Here is a 23,199-nt window from a genome sequence, read left to right as displayed (position 1 = left end):
ATGTCAAAGACTAGAGGGCAGAGCTTTCAGGAAAGATGGCAACGTTTAAAGGAGGTGTACAGGGCAGGTTTGTTTTTTTAACACAGAGAGTACAGCAGGCAGTGAAGAAAGCTAAAGGCATGTTAGCCTTCATAACGAGAGGAGCTGAGTATAGGAGCAAAGAGGTCCTCTGCAGTTGGTCAGGGCCCTCATGAGACTACACATGGAGTATTGTGTGCAGTTTTGGTCACCTAATTTGAGGGAGGACATTATTGCTATTGAGGGAGTGCAGCTAGGTTCACCGGGTTAATTCCAGGGATGGCGGGACTGTCATATGACGAAAGAATGGAGCGACTGGGCATGTATTCACTGGAATTCAGAAGGATGAGAGGGGATCATATAAAAACACATACAAATATTAAGGGATTGGACATGCTAGATGCAGGAAACACGTTCCCGATGTTGGGGGAGTCCAGAACCAGGGGCCACAGTTTAAGAATAAGGGGTAGGCTATTTAGAACTGAGATGAGGAAAGACTTCTTCACACAGAGTTGTGAATTTGTGGAATTCTCTGCCTCAGAAGGCAGTGGAGGCCAATTCACTGATGCATTCAAAAGAGAGTTAGATGGAGCTCTGAGGGCTAGCAGAATCAAGGGATATGGGGAGAAGGCAGGAGCGGGGTACTGATTGTGGATGATCTGCCATGATCACATTGAATGGCAGTGCTGGCTCGAATGGCCTATTCCTGCACCCATTGTCTATGTATCATTGTATCTATGTCTATCTATGTATCTATGTCTATGTATCTATGTAAATTCCTCTATCGTATCTGCCTCAACCACAAACCATGACAGCTACTCACCACCCTCTATGTAAAAAGAAGTAGCCCCACACATCTCCTCTAAACTTTGCCCCTCTCACCTTAAAGCCACTCTGCTGTTTGATTTTTCCATCCTGGGAAAAAGGTTCCGACCATCTACCCTATCTATGCCTCTCATCATTACAATAATCGACTCGGACATCATTACAATAATTGTTTATGCTGCATAGAAACCACCAACTTAGCATGCATTTTCTCTGTTCTTACCAAAGATACTAGAGGAACAAGATGGACCACTCCTTTGAAATCGCCTATACTGAAGTGTAGTACGCAAAGGAGCGTAACGTCCGCCATTTTAGTAGGCAACACCCGCCGTCCGTTATGCCTCTCGCAGTGTAATCAATGTTTTGGGAAAACAGTATGTGTGATGATATCATTAAAATGCAGAATATATCTCATCTATCAATTCACAGATTTTTGTTATTTTTCTTTTTAAATGTTTCTGCAAGTTTCTGCCTACTAAAATGGCTCCATGACATACTACGGTTTTTAGGGTCGAGTGGTCTATCTTGTTCCTCTAGTATCTTTGGTTCTTACACAAGCCATGACTACATTAAAGCATGCCCTGGCCAATACCATTTAACTGAATTGTAAAGTGTATTTAAATTTCTCTACAATATTCCATGATGACATTAATAATAGAATATTACAGAACAAGTTGTTATTTCAGAATGTAGAATAATTAAAAATTCAATTAATTTGTTTTCAACTGTTGTGACTACCCATACGTTAAGAAAAGTTATAAGCAAAACATGTTGTAAAAAGTAAAAATCCTAATATGATATTACAAAGTAGAACAAATTATTAGCAGTGGGATTTGGCAGTTATTCAATCCCAAGTTTGTACTTTGTGCATAAACCATTCAAGCTTCTAGCTCGTAGTCATGTTGTCACTAGATCTACTCAGGGTGATTGGTCAACAGTGATTCTCTACCAGAGTTTAAGTCCACAATTATTGCACAAGTGAAGAGGTTGCAGAACTTCCGAGGACAACACACATAAACAAGTGAAGATGCCAATGTTCCCTGACTATTTTTATGGCTCTCACTTCTCATCCCATGGGAAAAGCCACAGTGGTCCCAGACACAGCCCTGTCCCAATGTCGAAGTCCAAATCACATCAGACATTTAACTCAATAATTAGTTAGCAGCTTCAGGGGCAAGCCACACACAAAATAAATATGCACCACTTCCAATCCCCATCCTTTGCTCATTCTTCCCCCTCCTTGCCTTCTCCCCAACTGCAACCCCAGCATCGATCTAATAAAATGGGATGTAGAAGTTAATGTAAAACCATTGTCTGAACTTGGTTTTTTGGCCTAACCAATATCAAAATTAAGCAAGCGTACAAGTCTGGACATTCCTAACAATCGTGAAAAATACAGTACTGGAGTAACTCAGCGGGTCAGGCAGCATCCGTGGAGGGAATGGTTAGGCGACATTTCAGGTTGGGACATTTCCTGTGAAAAAATAGTACAGGTGCTCCCCGGCTTACGATGCTTCGACTTGCGATATTTCGACTTTGCGATGGTGCAAACGGCAGCAACCCTTTAGCAAGCCACATCTCGCTTCCGGCCACGTGATCAGGTGTATTTAATGCATTTCGAAGTACGATATTGTCACTTTACGATGTGTTTCTCGGAACGTAACCCCATCGTACGTTGAGGAGCACCTGTATTGTGCAATTTCCGATATCTGAGATTCAAGGGAAACCTGCAGCAAGACAGAATGCATGATCTGTTGGTGGACCTAGGCTGATGTCTTGCCTCAAATGTATAACACAAGAAAGGAAGCACTATTTGTGACAAACAGCTTATAATTATCTCAGAAAGCAGTAGTCATTGTTCTGGAAATGCAACTTACTTGATATAATAATGACTTGGGATGGCTTTGCGGGAGCTGTCTAAAAAAGGGGACGTTCTTAAGGTACAACATTAGCAGGTAAAAATTGAATAAGAAATTAGTTAGACTTGAGTACATAAATTAACTCAAACCATGTTTGCCTTTACTTCGTGGTTGCTGTCAGAAATTAACTTTCCAATTGTGACATGAATAAATGTAATAATTTTCATCTTTGTTTGCAAACCCATCAATGAGCTCACCTTTCCCTGTCTCCACCAGTCCTGCAAATATCTAGAGTATCTATTCGGATACAGGCCTGGCTTGTTCGGCATTCCTAATATCAAGTTGAACGTCACTTCAATCACCACCAAAATCACAGGCAGTGGAAGCCAATTCTCTGAATGCATTCAAGAGCGAGCTAGGTAGAGCTCTTAAGGTAACGGAGTCAGGGGGTATGGGGAGAAGGCAGGAACGGGGTACTGATTGAGAATGATCAGCCATGATCACATTGAATGGTGGTGCTGGCTCGAAGGCCCGAATGGCCTACTCTTGCACCTATTGTCTATTGTGTACAAGCCCTCTTGAAATAAATGCTAGCATTGAGTTTGTTTTCTTTACTACCGATTCGACCTGCAGATTAACTTTTTGGGAATCCTGCACCAGTACTCCCAAATCCCTTTGCACCTCCGATTTCTGGATTCTCACCCCATTTAGAAAAAAGTCTTCGCCTTTATTCCTACAACCAAAATTCATGACTCCATACTTTGGTACAGTATATTCCGTATGCCACTTCTCTGCCCATTCTCCCAACCTGTCCAAATCCTACTGCAGAGTCCCTGCTTTCTCTATACTACCTGCACCTCCACCTATTTTCATATCATCCGCAAACTTTGCCAGAAAGCCTTCAACCAATTCGTCCGAATCATTAATCTCGACCCAAAACATCACCCATTCCTCTTTACAGAGATGCTGCCTGGTCCTCTGAGTTACCTGGTCCTCTGAGCATTTTGTGTCTACCTTTAACATTTTCAGGAGGATGCATGCCAACTGCAAAGCACCTACCTCAATTTTCAGATACAAACAGAGGAAGTATGTGTTGAAAATATGACAATACTTCCAACCACACTAGGCGATGAACAGTTTGTCATAATCCTTGATAGGAAAGAAGAGTTTAAACCAATGAAGCTCATATTGACACGTGGCATCTAGCAATGCTTGGTGGAACACAGGAATTGTATTAGGAAATGAATTATATTTTATGCATTTGTGACTTGACCACTGTTTCAGTTCATAACTAATGGACTAATGCTTGCAAAATCCTGGGAGCAACTGTAAATTATTCCACAGTATAACGAATCTGGGTACTCCTGACAATGCACTGTACATACTGCCAAACTCTCTTTAACTAGCACTGGAGAAATGATTGCACAAATATCACTCAGAACTATTTTTTAGAAAGGGAGCAAGCAATACAAGAAATGTTAATTACTTAGCACTTACCAATTATGTGAAGTAAAAGCTAGACTAGATGTACCAATTTGTTGTTTGTAGAATGGATCAAATCCCCAAAACACACAATCAGTGTAAACATGCCATCTATTTTTTGTCTACCATGTACCATTTGGTGATATAACAGTCCAATTTCAAGGATTGAACCATTGCAGCCCTGATCATGCAAATGTCAGGTTACACCACAGACATCCTTTGGAGCACATTTCAACCTTGCACGGTTATCCGTACTGTTGTAAAAAGACCCGATCAACAAATTTGCAGCATGTAATTCTGTCAACATAGCTTGCACTTGGCTTGTTATTTTCTGTCTCTGCAATACTGTACTTGCCAGGCTAAGTATAATGTGTGTGATTTTTATTTTCAATGGAATGTAACAAGCACTAGAATTTTACAACATGATTCCACAGGATTCTTGCTATAAAGTACCACACTATAAAGATTTCAGTTTATTTTTACTGAATATCTTGTTCCCATCAGAATATTCAAAATGCAAACGTTTAAATGACCCTTAAGAGCAATAGTTAAACATTTAGCTGTGTAGATGAAAATTAAACTGCTCCAACTGGCAAGAACTGGGAATGCAAAGGCAAAGCTGGTGCCATTATAATCAGATCACTCGCAGAGAAGCTTTAACTCTGAAATAAAATTAAAGTACTTCTTCTACCAAATGAATCAAGCCATGGAAATGTTGAATTTTTTTTGTTAGCTCCACAGTTTTAAACACTCATTAACATTCAGTACGTGATAGAATACAGATTTAATAATAAAACTTACCCACAACAGGTCCAAAACTAGTCAAGGTAGTAAGCCAACTGTTACATTCAAGATATATGACAATTGGTGCATCGTTAAATAGATTAGGCACACATTCTAAAAAATGCCTGATGAACTTAGCTGTTACATTGTTGCTTGACTTTTATTTAACCGCAAGGGGTTTCTGCTCATGTTGCTTCAAAGTAGCAAACGTATAAATAGCACAGAAATCGTTCTTAGCCCGAAAATGCATAAAATATAAACAATAAAGTTCTTAAAATCTTCACTCTTCCACTTACAAAACATGTCAGGATTTTGCAGAAACAAGGAACTGCAGATGCTGGTTTACACAAAAGGACACAAAGTGCTGAGTAACTCAACGGCTCAGGCAGCACCTGGTAATGTTTCGGGTCAGGGGCCATCTTTCGAGTCTGAAGAAGGGTCCCGACCCAAAACGTCTCCTATCCATGTTCTCCAAAGATGCTGCTGGTCTTGCTGAGATACTCCAGCATTTAATGTCAGGAGTTTGCACATTTCTGGGACATGCATTAGACGAGTCTGAAGAAGGGTCTCGACCCGAAACATTACCCATTCCTTCTCTCCCGAGATGCTGCCTGACCCGCTGAGTTACTCCAGCATTTTGTGCCTACATTGCACTAGATGAGTATGTTCTTCACTATATCCCATACCAGAGATCTGCCCTGTGGGAAAATTTCACGATTCTTTCTTAAATAAAGTTCTGACAATATATAATCCAAAATAGTTCTTTAATTTAGTTTAACTGAACTGATGACTCGCAGTGAATACAAAGGGCTGCAAGTCTGTCTGCATCCTGCTCACTTGCAATCTCACTCTATTTAGCTAATAGTCTGCCTTTTGAATCCTTGTACCAAAGTACATAACCTCACACCTACCCACATGAAACTCCATTTGCCAGCTTTCCACCCACATTCTCAACGTATCTAGATCATTTTGCAAAGTCTAAATATCCTGACTGCAACATGCCTGCCCAACAATGTTTGTGTAACTGGAAAACTTGGATACCTTACACTGCCTCATGTCCCAGGACATTAATATAAATTCTAAATAACTGAGGGCCAAGAACAAATCCTTGGGGAACAGTAAGTGGTTACTTTGTTCTAGCCTGATAAAGACCCATTTACTCTGACACTCTGTCCATTGTGTGCTAGCTTGTCATCAGTCCATGCTAACACATTCCCCTGCACCAGGAACAGGGGAGGTCTATATGCACCAGTCTTTTACGAGGCATCGTGTCAAATGGCTCCTCTTGGTCCAAAAGTGATACACCTGCAGCGACTCCACGAGTCACATCCTCGAAGAGCTCCAGCAAAGTTGTCAGACTTGATCCCATTCAAATGCATAGGGGTCACCTGCATATGCTAAGCATGGCTAGCATAAATCTATGGCTCCACTTATATTCCACAACAGACCCCAGACAATGATCACCTCCAACTAGAGGAAGTTTAACCCCCAGCCTTGCCATCCAATGGCATTACCACGTCCACTACCATCATTTCCTGGGTTCACCATTGACCAGAAAATTGAACTGCAACAGCTACACAGGTACTGTGGCTACAAAGGCTGTTGCAACCATTTACTACCACAATTTCAAGGAGAATTAGGGATAGGCAAATACAGTGGTCTTGCCAGCATCATCTTGATCCAGAAAAAAAGTGAATAAAGTTAATAAAAAACAGCACAATCGAGGTCCATCCCTGGACTCAGTACCATGTCCAACTCATATTTCGCTTGGGCAGCTTACAACCCAGCGGTACGAATATTGATTTTGCCAACTTCCCCTTGCTCTCCATCCCTCCACCACCCAAGCCATTGTACCAGCTTCAAAGGCATCTTGTTGAGTTTCATTGTCTGTAACTCATTTTCACCTAACCCACAGCTGACAATGGCCCGTTTCTTTTATCTTCGTTACTTTTTTGAATATCTTTATTCATTTGTTCTATCTCTCTCTCTCTCTCTATATCACCGTCTATATCTCTCGTTTCCCTTTTCCCCTGACTCCCAGTCTGAAGAAGGGTCTCGACCCGAAACATCACCTATTCCTTTTCTCTAGAGATGCTGCCTGACACATGGGTGGGTTACTCCAGTTTTTTGTGTCTATCTTCTGGAGTAGGAAAGTCAGATACGCAGCTCCTAACTTTCGCTGTGAATTGTGCAGGTGTATAGAGCAGGACGTCAACCAGCACAATGTTGTAGATTGTAATCCCCTACCTAACCAACAGCCTCAGCTCTGCACAATCAGGGCCAATGTCATTTTACATGCACTGTAGTTTGCATCTTCAACCCAAACTAAGCTTGTTGATCTTCTCAAACGCAACAGACCATTCAGCATTTGTTTCAGTTGCAAAGCTGGAGAGGCGGTAATGGTTTCTCAAGGCACGCTTAATCACTTTGTTCCATTCACAAGGACGATTCATTCCACTTCCAATAACAATAGAGTTGAGGTCCACTGGCCATTGAAGAGAGCAATCCATGCAACAATGTGAAACTGGAAAGGCTGCTAGTGTGACTCACAAGTTGGTACAATAACTCTGTTCTAATTGCACAAGTGAACACAACTGATAGGGTGTAAGAAAATAGCTGCAGATGCTGGTACAAATCGAAGGTATTTATTTCACAAAATGCTGGAGTAACTCAGCAGGTCAGGCAGCATCTCAGGAGAGAAGGATCTTTAGATAGTTCCTCTGTCCCTCTCACCCCCTCCCCCTTGCCAGTTCTCCCTCTATCTTCCTGTCTCCACCTATATCCTTCCTTTGTCCCGCCCACCTGAAGAAGGGTCTCGACCCGAAATGTCACCCATTCCTTCTCTCCAGCATTTTGTAAAATAAATACAACTGACAGGGTGCTTGGTTCACATTTAGGTAAACCACTTCGTCAATGTTTATCCTGGTTTCAAAAATCGATTGCTCCTTATTGATTTGCCTGCTCTTTACCATCTATTTTGCATTCTACCTGAATTTTAGCCAATTTTCAGCCACACTGAAATTCTATTTGAAGCCATACCATAGTTCTGAAAAAAAAACTTTTCTAAATCTCCTCGTAAGCTGCTTACACTGCAATAATTTCCACCGCTTTTCCTTTTGTATTTTCTCGAAGAGAAAACGAGGTACTGCAAATTGAATAATCAGACTGGATACCACAAGTTAAATGTACATTACAGCCAGTTAGCTATCCCTGAAGAGGTTTGCACCAGTAACCACAAACATTCATTAATTATGATCCGTGTGTAACCTGCCCTTGAATGCACCCTGATCCCAGACCTGTGTTTGCTGCATTACATCTATGAAGCAGGCGATGCCAAACAATGTGTTTCACTTAAGCAATAATTTAAATGGGCAGTCTTTTTATGTTTAGGTAGCAAGATGTTACTCAGCAAAACCAAGCAGACTAATGACAACCTTAAATTCATTTTGTGAAATGTATCCAGATAAATGAGTAAAACTCCATGAATTGTCCTGACATTATAAAGTACAAAATGGCAACCACACCCACGCTTTCCATTTCTAAACGCCACCAGGCCCCTTCACTTGAAAATCTATTCCAACAATGATCAAGATTGCCTCCTGATACAAAAACAGCTTACACGAGCAACAACAGTGTCAGATTAGGAAAAGGGGAGGTGCAACTGGACCTGGGTGTGCCTGTGCATCAGTCACTGAAAGTAAGCATGCAGGCAGAGTAGGCAGTGAAGAAAGCTATAATGGCACGTTGGCCTTCATTGCGAGAGGATTTGAGTTTAGGAGCAAGGAGGTCCTGGTGAGACCGCACCTGGAGTATTGTGTACAACTTTGGTCCCCTAATTTGAGGAAGGACATTACTGCTATTGAGGGAGCGTAGCATAGGTTCACCAGGTTAATTCCCAGGATGGCGGGACTGACATATGATGAAAGAATGGGTCGACTGGCCTTGTGTTCACTGGATTTTAGAAGGATGAGAGGGAATCTTACAGAAACATATAAAATTCTTAAAGGATTGGACAGGCTAGATGCAGGGAAAATGTTCCCGATGTTGGGGGAGTCCAGAATCAGGGGTCACAGTTTAAGAATAAGGGGTAGGCCATTTAGGACTGAGATGAGGAAAAACTTCTTCACCCAGAGAGTTGCGAATTTGTGGAATTCTCTGCCACAGAAGGCAGTGGAGGCCAATTCACTGGATGTTTTCAAGAGAGAGTTAGATTTAGCTCTTTGGGCTAAAGGAATCAAGGGATCTGGGGAAAAAGCAGGAACGGGGTATTGATTTTAGATGATCAGGCATGATCAGATTGAAAGGCGGTGCTTGCTCGAAGGCCCGAATGGCCTACTCCTGCACCTATTTTTCTATGATTCTATGTTTCTAAGTCCAAAGTTCTGTAATGCTGTTGATTGCCATGAAAAAAAAACCCACCAGCCATAACACAGAACTGTTAATCTTTGACACTTTTGATTTCTGCATTGTGACCTTAACTTCAGCTCCCTCAGGTGCTTGTGAGTATTGTAAATGAATTGAATCTGGGCATTCCCAGTACAGATCTTAATTGACTACAATTAAATCAGTCTACAAAACAAAAATGCAGCAACTTTTGAATAGTTTCATTAAATAAGGATATGAGTCAGATTGCAAATAGAAAAGGAAAATGCCAAACTAGTTCAATAAGGAAATGTCTTCTGAGATTGGAGTTTAATTAAGTTGTTGGAATAGGAAACGAGCAGCTCTACTCAGCGTGTGGCCTTTGGTATTCATTGCTTGGGGGAACACATTGCTGGCATCGTATGCTAAATTTGGAAATAAATTGTAAAGGTATTCCTCCTCATCTTGGTACCATATCACTAACCTCTTATCGTGAAATAATGCCCTCTCATACTGGCATCTCCATCCTGTGGAAACCTCCCTTAGAATTCCCATGCCAATGTATCTCAGTATCTTCCATGTCCCAATGGGGACATCTTGCATTCCTTTCAACTCCAGTGAACATTGGCTAATCCCACTCAACTGTGCCCCATAAAAAAAATCCCTCACTCCTGGAATCAAGTTGATGAATCAACACTGCACCAATTTCAGGCTATGTTTAACTTTCTGTTTGGTGTAGAGCCCAAAACTGCAGTGATTCTAAAGAGCTTTCGTGAAAACCTGTGCAATCAAATCGAGGTTTCCTTATTCCATACTGTACAATCGATAGCTTTCACCTTGAATGAGGGTAAACAGTCAAGGGCATTCTGCACACAATGAGCACAATTACAACAAGCGATAGGGCCTAAGTTTATCACGAGAGAGAGAAAAAAAACCAAGATAAAATCTCAAGCTGCAACAAGCAAGAATTTTAAGAGAGCATAGTAGCATTTAGGTGATTTCAGTTTGGAGATTTAACTAGAACTGCACAATATTGCAAGATGAAATAAACATTGACGTGATGTAGTAAGATTTGTTCCATAACTCCCAAATAATTGTATATTTGTGGTATTATGTTTAGTATTTGGTGATCAGCTGAGATCACACTACATCTTGCAACGTCAATCCAAAGTCATGTGGGAACTCATGACAGAGATTATGAAGAGATTGTATCCAAATTAAAACAGAAACCTTCCAGATTACTACCTAAGCGACAAGCAAATTGGCAAAGGATAAATACGATCAAAGATTTGAAACTATGGCTCAAAGATTGGTGTAGTAGACATTTTCTAGTTTGATGCTGATATACCAATGTAAATTATTAAGAGGATAAGATTGCGTGATATAATGCTATTGAAACAAAGATAGGTTGTGGATGGGCTGCAAGGGAAATGAGGTGAGACGTCAAGGGGATATAAACAAATTAAGTGAAGAGGCAACAAAAGCAATGTCAGAATTTAATTAAGAAAATTATCAAGTCATCCACCTTTGCACAGATTGAAAGGCTATAGTGTTCAGAGAGATCTCGGTGTTCATGTACACAAATCACTGGAACTGAGTATGTAGGTGCAGCAAGTATTCAGGAAGGAAAATGGTTCCTAGGAGTGAATATCACCAGTAACTTGTCCTGGATGAGCCACATCAAAGCAACTGTAAAGAAAGCACTCCGACGCCTCCACTTCCTTAGAAGGTTTAGGAAGTTCGGCATATCCCCAACAACTCTCACCAACTGCTGCGGATGCACCATAGATGGCATTTTATGGGGATGCATCACAGCATGGTTTGGGAAACAGCTCCATCCAGGACGACGAGAAATTACGGAGAATTGTGGATGCAGCCCAGACCATCACACAAACTGACCTCCCTCCCATTGACTCCATCTACACTTCACACTGCCTCTGCAAGGCCACCAGCACAATCACAAATGAGTGTCATCCTGGACACTCCCTCTTCCCCCTCCGTTCGGGCAAGAGGCAGACTGTGAAAACGCATTCCTCCAGATTCAGAGACAGTTTATTCACAGCACTGATTGAGCACTTAATCATCCTACCAACAACGAGAGAGCTACTATCTACCTCAATTAAGACCTTCGGACTACCTTTAATCGTACTTTACTGGACTTTGTCTTGCACTAAATGTCATTCCCTTTATTATGTATCTGTACACTGTGGATGCTCGATTGTAATCATGTACTGTCTTTCCGCTGACTGGTTGGCACGCAACAAAAAGCTTTTCACTGTACCTCGGTACATGTGACAATAAACTAAACTGAGGGGTTTTATTTCAAAGAGGATTTCAGAAAAAGAGTACCAATATCTGGCTCCAATTATATAAGGCAGCAGTAACGTTCCAGCTGGAATATTGTGTTCTGGACTGATCTCATTACCTGTGCAAAGATATTCTGGCAACAGAGAATTGCAGCAAATGGTCATCACACTAATTTGTGGGATGACAGGTTTGTGGTGTAAAGAAGGTGAAGCAAAGTGGGCCGATGCACTCTTGAATTTAAAAGAAAGAGAGGTGATGTCACTGAAAAGTACAAACTTTGTACAGGACTTGACAAGGCGGTTGCAGTGCTGAAGATAACAGGGATCACAGTTTCAAAATAAGGAGTCAGCCATTCAAGGACTGAGTTGTGAGAAGAAATTCCTTCACTGACAAGATAATGAATCTTTGAAGTTCTTTGGCCCAAGAGGTCTGTGGAGGTTCAGATGCACAGTAATGAAGACAGGATCAATGGAATTTTAGATATTAAAGAGATGTGGGATTGGCACAGGATAGTGATGCTGAGGTTGAACTGAATGGCGAAGCTAAGGCCAGGAGCTTATCTTTACATTTATTTCTTGTATCTAAAAATAAGCTGTCAGTGGTACTTCAAAAGTCAACTCCATTTTATTTGAACAATGGAACGTATTTGCAATACTAAAGGGGATTTTTTTAGTCCCTTACTTGACAAATCAATTATCTACAATATTAAATTTGACTATAGAGTTGTGGATGTATTCAGCATGGAAACAGGCCTTTGGGCCCAACTTGCCCATGCTGACCAAGTTGACATTCTTGGCTTGTTCTATTTGCCTGCATTTATCCCATATCTCTCTAAACCATTCCTATCCACATATCTGCCTAAATGTCTTTTGAAAGACGTAACTGTATCTGCTTATCTGGCAGCTTGTTCAGACATGGACCACATTGCGAGTGGAAAAATTACCCCCGAGATCCCTATAAAATCGCTCCCCTTTAATTTTTAGCCCATTCCCTCTAGTTTTAGAATCCTCTACCCAAGAAAAAGACTACAAATATTCGCCTTATTTATGCCCCTCATGATTTTATATTCAGTAAACCTCCTTATAAGAGCCCATGGGAGGAATGTTGAGAGCAATTTTGGGCACCATATCTGAGGAAGGATGTGCTGGCTCTGGAGAGGGTCCAGAGGAGGTTTACAAGAATGATCCCAGGAATTAATAGGTTAATCTACGATGAGCGTTTGTCGGCAGTGGGCCTGTACTCGCTGGAGTTTACAAGAATGAGGAGGGACCTCATTGAAACATGCAGAATAATGAAAGGTTTGGATAGAGTGGATGTGGAGAGGATGTTTCCACTAACAAGAGAGTCTCGGACTAGAGGTCATAATCTTAACATTAAAGGACATTCTTGAAGGAAGGAGATGAGGAGAAATTTCTTTAGTCAGAGGGTGGTGAATCTGTGCAATTCTTTTCCACAGAAGGCTGTGGAGCCCAAGTCAGTGGATATTTTTAAGGCAGAGATAAATAGATTCTTGATTGGTATAGGTGTCAGAGGTTATAGGGAGAAGGCAGGAGAATAGGGTTAGGAGGGAGAGATAGTTCGGCCATGATCGAATGGCAGAGTAGACTTGATCGGCCGAATGGCCTAATTCTACTATCACTAATGACCTTATGACCTTTTGAATGGTGTCCGTTATTGTCGATTGTCCGCTATCAGCAAGTAAGGAATTGTCATTGTATAAGTTGCAGAAACAAAAAACTGCAGATGCTGGTTAATAATCTCTCTCCAGAGATGCTGCCTGACCCGCTGAGTTACTCCAGCATTTTGTGTCTATCTTCGATGTAAACCAGCATCTGCAATTCCTTCCTACATAAACCTATTCAACTGTGCCACACGCTCTCAGAAGGATGGATTTTCTTTCCTGAATCCAAAGAGTTTTACACCAGCAATAATGTCCTTCATGATTTCTTATGCCTCTCAGAATTCCACTGTTTTTCATGAACATCTAGTCTGGGAACAAAAGGTAGTAAATTGAGCAATGGCCTTGCAGTCATTCTAGAGTTACGTGCCACCAGGTTGGGACATTTTACTGGATTTGGGGGCAGAGAGAAGGGTCGAAGAGGAGTCCATGGATGAGCCATGGAACCAATTTAAAGACGAGCCTTTGAGGAAAATAAGGTGTGCATTGCAAAAAGCAAATAGGGAAAAGGGGGTGTGTGCATGTACATGCACGATTGTCTGTGTGCGTGTGTATCTGTGTGCGTGTGTATCTGTGTGCGTGTGTATCTGTGTGCGTGTGTGTATCTGTGTGTATCTGTGCGCCCTTCAAAATTACGCATTTCATCTAAATATAATGGAAAGAAAATTCCACACTTTCTCCCCCTCTCACTGTCTTTTTTACTCCAACTCTCATTCACCCAGTGATCTACTGCAGTATCTACTTAATTAAGCTAAAGTTAGATGTGGCATAATCATCAGTGGCCAACAAAACAGAGGGCTGTCTAAAATAAGAATAACTTTTATATCTATATATATATATATATATATATATATGTATATATCGAAAATGCAGTTCATGAAAGTTATCTGAAAAATTTAAACCCCATGCTAACACACATTAAAAATTACTTGCCAATCATTTGATCTATCTGTTATTTTAACCATTTGGTCCATAGTATCATTGAAAATAGGTGCAGGAGGAGGCCATTTGGCCCTTCGAGTCAGCACCGTAAATCCTGAACTGATTTATGCAAGAATAATTTTACAGCTTTCTCCAGCATCTACAAATGACCCAGTAGTCATCTGCCAATAAGCAGACCTAATGTCCACTTTCAGAGACTAACAGCATGTACAGCAGCTGTTGGGGATGGTGGATCAGACCCACTTTGAGGACTGTAATGGAACATCACAAGAGCTGCTCTGGGTGGATAGTGATACTTTAGCATTGGTTTGGAGAAACGTAAATGTGAGAAACTCTATTTAACTGTTGTATCTATGAGTAATCCGTTTTCTACAGAAACAACTAGCATGTAAGAGCGTCACCAGGTGTCTTTTTTGGTTACATGAACTTGTTTTTCTACCTTTAGTTAAAATAATAAAATTTAAAATAAATTACATTAAAACAATGATCATAAGTGCTCGTAAATAAGTGGGAAAATAGCTGATGGTGAAAAAAAATCAGTGACAATTTCAAACAACCAACTTTGCAATAGGATTTGCATCAATTCCACACATATTCCCAAATTGCACAGGCTACAGCAGAATTGTAAGATTTTGGTCGCTGAGTAAATTAACTTTAGAAATAATGTCTGCATAAACAAAGAAGAGCACATAGCAGATAAAGCCATTAAACTGCTCACGCCCAGTACTGCCAGACTTTGTGCATATATGCTGCAAATTCAAAGGACAGCACTTCAGGGATAAGTGGAGTTAATGTAAAGTACTTACCTTCTTACACGTCCCAGAGCATTTCATTTTTAAACAGACTTCTAAGAATGGATAATAATTGGTAGTCAAAGGACATCTTCATAAAACTCAAATGAATAATGTTTCATTGAAGTGAAACCAGGCCAGTGCCAGTAATGTCAGGTAGGAGAGCTACCTGGAGGATGTTCACTAGTCAGAGATTAGTCTGTTTACAACACTGCATGGCGACCGGTGAATGTACTCCAGGAGGATACTCCTGTCAGCAGTGTCCCAGTCTCACCGAGATGTCAGTCAGCAGAGCTCTACAAAGAAGCCCGAGCATCATACAGGTGCTGGGACTTCTTGAAGTTGCTCTGCTGGGACGCCGAAGCGTACAAGTGCACCTCTCCACGGTAGGTACTACTGCCTACCTTTAAAGGAGCAGTAGTCCTTCAATTTTGCATTTGCCAGTTGAATCCCCTTAACAGCTTTAAAAACTTAAATGAGGAAAAGAATTAGCACAGGTTTTTTTTTGACAATAGACCAACAACAACAAAAAAAACACCAGGTCATGGATGCAATTGTAGGTGCAGGTACAATGAGGTGTGCAGAGTGAGAAGCAGGCAGGTGGGGAAAGTGCTGGAGAGGCCCAGGCTGAAGGTTGGAGCATGAGAGTGAGTTGCAGACAGTGCACGCTGGTGGAGTGCAATGTGAGGTTTGTGCAGCAACAGCAGCTGCAACAGCAGAGGCTCAGCCCTGCCGCTCTGTTACACTCACCCAGTGTCAGAGGGGCAATGGGGACAAGTCGGGCTGACAGCTCACTTCACCAACCCTCCACCGAGAGAGAGAGAGGCTGGCCCCTCTGGCCAGTGGCCAAGTCAGACTCACCCGGTAGTCTCGCCTTCGCAGCGTCCAAGTGGCTGGGTGCAGTTGGTCCCCTCCCTCTCTCTCCCTCCCCCTCTCTCCCTCCCCCTCTCTCCCTCCCCCTCTCTCCCTCCCCCTCTCTCCCTCCCCCTCTCTCCCTCCCCCTCTCTCCCTCCCCCTCTCTCCCTCCCCCTCTCTCCCTCCCCCTCTCTCCCTCCCCCTCTCTCCCTCCCCCTCTCTCCCTCCCCCTCTCTCCCTCCCCCTCTCTCCCTCCCCCTCTCTCCCTCCCCCTCTCTCCCTCCCCCTCTCTCCCTCCCCCTCTCTCCCTCCCCCTCTCTCCCTCCCCCTCTCTCCCTCCCTCTCTTTCCCTCCCTCTCTTTCCCTCCCTCTCTTTCCCTCCCTCCTTCCCCCCCTCTCTCTTTCCCTCCCTCTCTCCCTCCTTCCCTCCCTCTCTCTTTCCCTCCCTCTCTCTCTTTCCCTCTCTTTCCCTCCCTCTCTCCCTCCCCTCTCTCCCTCCCCTCTCTCCCTCCCTCTCTCCCTCCCTCTCTCCCTCCCTCTCTCCCTCCCTCTCTCCCTCCCTCTCTCCCTCCCTCTCTCCCTCCCTCTCTCCCTCCCTCTCTCCCTCCCTCTCTCCCTCCCTCTCTCCCTCCCTCTCTCCCTCCCTCTCTCCCTCCCTCTCTCCCTCCCTCTCTCCCTCCCTCTCTCCCTCCCTCTCTCCCTCCCTCCCTGATCAGCCCGCTCAAATGCTGCCAACGTACACTCTGCCAAATGTTCCAGAGAGGGCAGGGAGGCAGGCTGGTGCCGATGGGGAAAGAAGTGACAGAAGTTTAGAGGATGTTTCAGCCACCCCTTAAAGAAGTAACGATGTTAAAGTTTACCATTCTTAAAGAATGCAACAACGTTAAAGTTTACCATTCTTAAAGAATGCAACAACGTTAACGTTTACCATTCTTAAAGAATGCAACAACGTTAAAGTTTACCATTCTTAAAGAATGCAACAACGTTAAACATAGAAACATAGAAAATAGGTGCAGGAGTAGGCCATTCGGCCCTTCGAGCCTGCACCGCCATTCAATATGATCATGGCTGATCATCCAACTCAGTATCCCGTACCTGCCTTCTCTCCATACCCCCTGATCCCTTTAGCCACAAGGGCCACATCTAACTCCCTCTTAAATATAGCCAATGAACTGGCCTCAACTACCTTCTGTGGCAGAGAATTCCACAGACTCACCACTCTCTGTGTGAAGAAAAGTTTTCTCATCTCGGTCCCAAAAGACTTCCCCCTTATCCTTAAGCTGTGACCCCTGGTTCTGGACTTCCCCAACATCGGGAACAATCTTCCCGCATCTAGCCTCTCCAACCCCTTAAGAATTTTGTAAGTTTCTATAAGATCCCCCCCTCAGCCCCCTGGTTCTCTGGCGCTGTCAGGCTGCAACTCTACCGCTGCGCCACCATGCTGCCCCATGGTGATGGTTAAAGAGATGGTCAGATTGAGATCCTGCATCAGTCCTGACATGCCACGAAAGTAGCCATCGTAGTTCACCAGTCTGAAGAAGGGTCTCGACCTGAAACGTCACCCATTCCTTCTCTCCTGAGATGCTGCCTGACCTGCTGAGTTACTCCAGCATTTTGTGAATAAATACCTTCGATTTGTACCAGCATCTGCAGTTATTTTCTTACACTACCTGTAGTTCACCAGTCAATTAACAAGTACATTTAAATGTCCCATCATTGCAGCAGATGGCAGGAATTAGATAAGCAGTCAATTCTTCACTCAGAGGATAGTGAATTCTTTGCAGGCATTGAGTATATTCAAGAAATAGATCATTGGATTTTTGGATATTAAGGGAACTAAAAAATAGGCATCAGTGCACAAGAAAGTTATTCTGAGGTAAAATATCAACTCTAACATTAAATAGTCGGGCTGGCCCAGTGGTGGAGGTTGGCAAATGCCCAATTGTTGGTTCTATTTCTTCTGCTGCAGATCTTGAGTTCCCAGATTGAGACTATTGTAGAGTCATACTGTTATGCAGCACGGAAATAGGCCCTTTGGCCCAACTCATCCATGCCTACCAATGTGCTTACCTAAGCTAATACACTGTGCCACTTTTGGCTCTCTGTCATAAACCAACTTCCTTCAGCAATGGAGACCAAAACTGAAAACAGTCCTCCAGCTGTGCCCTCAGTACGATCTTATGCAAAGATGTATAAGAAAATAACTGCAGATGCTGGTACAAATCGAAGGTATTTATTCACAAAATGCTGGAGTAACTCAGCAGGTCAGGCAGCATCTCAGGAGAGAAGGACTGGGCGACGTTTCGGGTCGAGACCCTTCTTCAGACTGATGTCAGGGGGGCGGGACAGAGGGACATCTTATGCAAAGTCACCACACTGCCATCCATGCATTTGGTTTGTTTTCTTTACCAACTATGAGAATTGTACAAAACATCTCCCCCTCGTAAGTATGGGGCTATTTAGTATGAAATTCACATGGTCTCCATAACCCCTGACACCTGTACTAATCAAGAATCTGTCAATCTCCGCCTTAAAAAACACAATGACGGCCTTCACAGCTGTCCGTGACAATGAATTCCGCAGATTCATCACCCTCTGACATAAGAAATTCCTCCTCATATACTCGTTAAAGGTACATCATTTTATTCTGAGGCTATGGCCTCTGATCATAGACTCTCCCACTAGTGGAAACATCCTCTTCACATCCACTCTACCCTGGCCTTTCACTATTTGAGAAGTTTCAATGAGGTCAATGGAATCATAGTTCCATGAAATTGGCAACACAGGTGGACAGGGTGGTGAAGAAGCCATTTGGAGGCGATTCAAAGACAGGATGAATATTCACGGTCTTTTCCCCAGGGTTGGGGAGTCTAAAACGGGAGAGGATAGATTTAAGATGAGAAGGGGAAGATTTAAATGAGACCTGAGGGGTGACCTTTTTGCACAGAGGCTGGTGGGTATATGGAAAGAGCTGCCTGAGGAGGTAGCAGAGGAAGACACTTGGACAGGACAGGTATATGGAGAAGAAAGGTTTGGAGGAATATGGGCCTGGTGTAGGCATGTGGAACTAGCTCACTTAGGCAACTTGGTCAGTAAGGACTAGAGCTGGGAAATTTGCTTTCATGCTGCATAACTCAATGACTCTAAGCTACGCCTTGCAGGCCAGCGATGGCCACTTTTACTCATTCTCTACCCACTTAAATGACCTCTTAAGTTATCCCTTAACATCCTAAATCCTTTATACAGAATCTGGCTAACTGGGCCATAATTTAAATATACAGTAATTACTCCTTATGGAAAAAAAAGGTTCTATGTACTTGTTGCCAAACAATCTAATTGGTGGTGAGATCGATCAGCCTCTCAGTTCAGCCTTCTTGGATGGGAAATGTCAGGGCCTGAAGCCTTTTAACCACCTGCTTCCAAGGCTATTGTTCTTGCTTTCTCCTGTAATGAGTAAAGATTACCAATCTTCCCTCTCACCCTGTGAACCTGGGCAGTTTCTCCAACTTCCATTAAATAATGATTTAGTAATTTTGACACTATTTTTTTCCAACTTCCATCTTTTTACTGCTAGCGGTTGTTGACTGGGCATTCCATTGCGCCTCTTTGTACTCCTGACTTATACAATGAGCAATTTGCTCTTGTTCTTCTATGTTTTAATCTATATTCCTGGCACGTCTCCTCTTTATGTCTCATCAGTTTCTTAGTCTTTATCTGCTCATAGTTCTCCCAATTCACTTTCTTCCCCGTTTGAAAATTATATGAGAATCCTAACGGTCTTTCTTATCACCTGCGTCGATTTCATTTTCCTCTATAACATCTTTTTGAGAGTAATGTCCCTCCCATTTTCTCATCCGATCCCACCTTTTAAGACAGATCATCCTGTTTCACTTCTTCCAGGATATTGATTTTGCTAACTTTAATTTTATCGCAACTTTTTATGATAGCAGTTCTAATTTCCATTACCGGTTTATTATCTCCGAACCGCAGATACTTCAATTCTTAACAGAGTTATCACTCACTTTTCATTCATGTGTGGCAACTTGAAACTGCTTTACTTTGGACGGAAAACATAAACCATTCAGCCCTTCAAATCTTCCACTCTTTGGGGAGATTTGGCGGATTAGTATTTGTACTCAGTGACCTGTCTTGACTTCACGTTCTTGTATGCCCTATTCTTGCCAAATTCCACCCATCACAGAATTCAAGTTTTTAATTGAACTAGCAATGGTGGAAGAGAGGTCAGCAATGCATGAGGTCCACCTCGACTCCTTTACTGAACCGCCTGACTTTTATGTTTATGTCACTTGGCACTAGTTTCTCTATCGCGGATAAAGTTTCTCATATCTATCCCCTTGCCAATTTCATTTAAAAATCCCCTCACAACCTCCATCTTAAGATTGATAGAATTCAAGGGTAATAACCTGTGTACTTGGAGGCACAAGAGACCACAAATGCGGGAGTCTTCAACAAAAAATAACTGCTGGAAAAACTCGGCAGGTTAGGCAGAATCTGTGAAGTGAACTGGACAGATGTGGTTCCCGGGTCGAGACCCTTCCTCTGGATTGAAAGAGTGGAGAGAAGAGAACCAGGAGAAGGGGGGAGAGGGGTGCAGGAAGGTGGATCAAAAACTGACATGGTGGATCCAGGTGAGGAGAGATGGATCGGCTGATGGAGTCAGGTGGGGAAAAGAAGGGTGGGGATAACAAAAGAGGCTGGGACATGGCTGATGGAGATTACTAAGGGCTATGACTATTGAGGACAGCACGGTGGCGCAGCAGTAGAGTTGCTGCCTTACAGCGAATGCAACACCGGAGACCCGGGTTCGATCCCGACTACGGGCGCCGTCTGTACGGAGTTTGTACGTTCTCCCCGTGACCTGCGTGGGTTTTCTCCGAGATCTTTGGTTTCCTCCCACACTCCAAAGACATACAGGTATATAGGTTAATTGACTGGGTAAATGTAAAAATAAAAAAAATTGTCCCTAGTGTGTGTAGGATGGTGTTAATGTGCGGGGATCGCTGGGCGGCGTGGACTCGGTGGGCCGAAGGGCCTGTTTCCGCGCTGTATCTCTAAATCTAAATCGAAAAAAAAATCTCTAAAAGTGCTTGACAGTGGCTCAAGTGGTAGAGTTACTGCCTTACAGCACCAGGGACCTGGGTTCGATCCTGACTACAGGAGCTGTCGGTACCGAGTTTGTATGTTCTCCCTGTGAATGAGTGGGTTTACTCCAGGTGCTCCGATTTCCACCCACATCCTAAAGATGTACCTTCTATAAATTGTCCCTAACCTGCTGGAGAGAACTAGTGTACGGGTGTCGCTGGTCGGTGCGGACTCGGCTGGCCAAAGGATCTGTTTTCATGTGTGGAGAGAAGGAATGGGTGAATTGGTCAGTCTGAAGAAGGGTCTCGACCTGAAACGTCACCCATTCCTTCTCTCCAGAGATGCTGCCTGTCCCGCTGAGTTACTCCAGCATATTGTGTCTACCTTTGGTTAGGGCATTGAGTATAAGAGTCGTGAAGAGTTGAGGAAGGATATTCTTGCTATTGAGGGTGAGGAAGGATATTCTTGCTATTGAGGGCGTGCAGCGTAGGTTCACCAGGTTAATTCCCGGAATGGCGGGACTGTCATATGTTGAAAGACTGGAGCGAATAGGCTTGTATACACAGGAATTTAGAAGGATGAGAGGGGATCTTATCAAAACGTATAAGATTTTTAAGGGGTTGGACACCTTAGAGGCAGGAAACATGTTCCCAATGTTGGGGGAGTCCAGAACAAGGGGCCACAGTTTAAGAATAAGGGGTAGGCCATTTAGAACTGAGATGAGGAAAAACTATTTCAGTCAGAGAGTTGGGAATCTGTGGAATTCTCTGCCTCAGAAGGTAGTGGAGGCCAATTCTCTGAATGCATTCAAGAGAGCTAGATAGAGCTCTTAAGGATAGCGGAGTCAGGAGGTATGGGGAGAAGGCAGGAATGGGGTACTGATTGAGAATGATCAGCCATGATCACATTGAATGGCGGTGCTGGCTCAAAGGGCCGAAAGGCCTCCTCCTGCACCTATTGTCTATCGTCTATTGTCTATCGTCTATTGTCTATTGTGATGCAGCTTTATAGCACTTTAGTTAGGCTGTATTTGAAGTATTGCGGCAGTTCTGGTCACCCCGTTACAGGAAGGGTGTGGAGGCATTGGAAAAAGTGCAGAGCAGGATTACTAGAATGATGCCTGGATTAGAGGTTGTTAGCTTCAGGGAGAGATTGGCAGACTTGGATTGTTTTCTCCGCGATGCCAGAGATGGAGGGAGATCTGATAGAAGTATATAAGTATCATCAGTAAACTTCAATACATTCAAAACTCCGCTGCCCGTCTACTCACCCACACGATCCGTGACCATACCACCCCCGTCCTTTACAAACTCCACTGGCTCCCCATCCCCCAGAGAATCCAGTACAAAATCCTCCTCATAACCTACAAAGCCCTCCATAACCTGGCCCCATCCTACCTGACTGACCTCCTCCACAGGCACACTCCCACCTGCACCCTCCGCTCTGCTGCTGCCAATCTCCTATCCCCCCACATCCGGACCAAACTCAGATCCTGGGGGGACAGGGCTTTCTCCATCGCTGCTCCCACCCTATGGAACTCACTACCCCAAACCATTAGAGACTCCTCCACACTCACCACATTCAAAACATCGCTGAAGTCTCACCTGTTCAGTACTGCCTTCAACCACTGAAGGTCACCTCACCTTCTGTCTCCTTTCTCAGTTCGTTTACTTATTTACTTATTTACTTATTTATCTATTTATATTCATTTCCCTATGTTCTCTAAATCTCTGTAAAGCGTCTTTGAGTATATGAAAAGCGCTATATAAATAAAATGCATTATTATTATTATTATTATTATTATAAAATTATGTGAACCTTAGGGTACACAGTCAGAACCTTTTTCCCAGGATGGGAAAATCACATACTGGAGGGCATAGCCTTAAAGTGGGAGGAAGTTTAAAGGAGATGTGCAAGGCAAGTATTTTATATATAGGGGGGTGAGTGCCTCGAACGCTCTGTCGGGGATGGTGGTTGAGGCGGATATGATGGTGGCATTTGAGAGACTTTTGGATAGACCCATGGATATCCAGGAAATGGATGGATATGGATTGTGTGCAGGCAGATAAGAGTTGGTCTTGTCATCACGTTCAGCCATTGTGAGACATTGTAGGCTGAAGGGCCTGTTCTTGTGCTGTACTGTTCTATGCCCGCACCTCCAGACTCAGGAACAGCTTCATCCCCAGGGCCATAG

General features: G+C 43.2%; 1 protein-coding gene across 1 annotated transcript in view; it reads right to left on the bottom strand.

The window, feature by feature from the left end:
- LOC144600964 (methylated-DNA--protein-cysteine methyltransferase-like) overlaps positions 1 to 15,913 on the bottom strand; it is a 299,188-nt gene extending 283,275 nt beyond the window's left edge. Inside the window, exon 1 of the mRNA XM_078412869.1 lies at positions 15,798 to 15,913. The gene's annotated coding sequence lies outside the window, so the exon portion shown is untranslated. The remainder of the gene's footprint in view (positions 1 to 15,797) is intronic.
- Between the last annotated feature and the right edge of the window lie 7,286 nt (positions 15,914 to 23,199).

Source organism: Rhinoraja longicauda, chromosome 16 (genome assembly GCF_053455715.1).
Source record: "Rhinoraja longicauda isolate Sanriku21f chromosome 16, sRhiLon1.1, whole genome shotgun sequence".
Lineage (NCBI taxonomy): Eukaryota > Metazoa > Chordata > Chondrichthyes > Rajiformes > Arhynchobatidae > Rhinoraja > Rhinoraja longicauda.
Note: the sequence above shows the minus strand (reverse complement) of the source record. Positions and strands in the feature narration are given on the sequence as shown.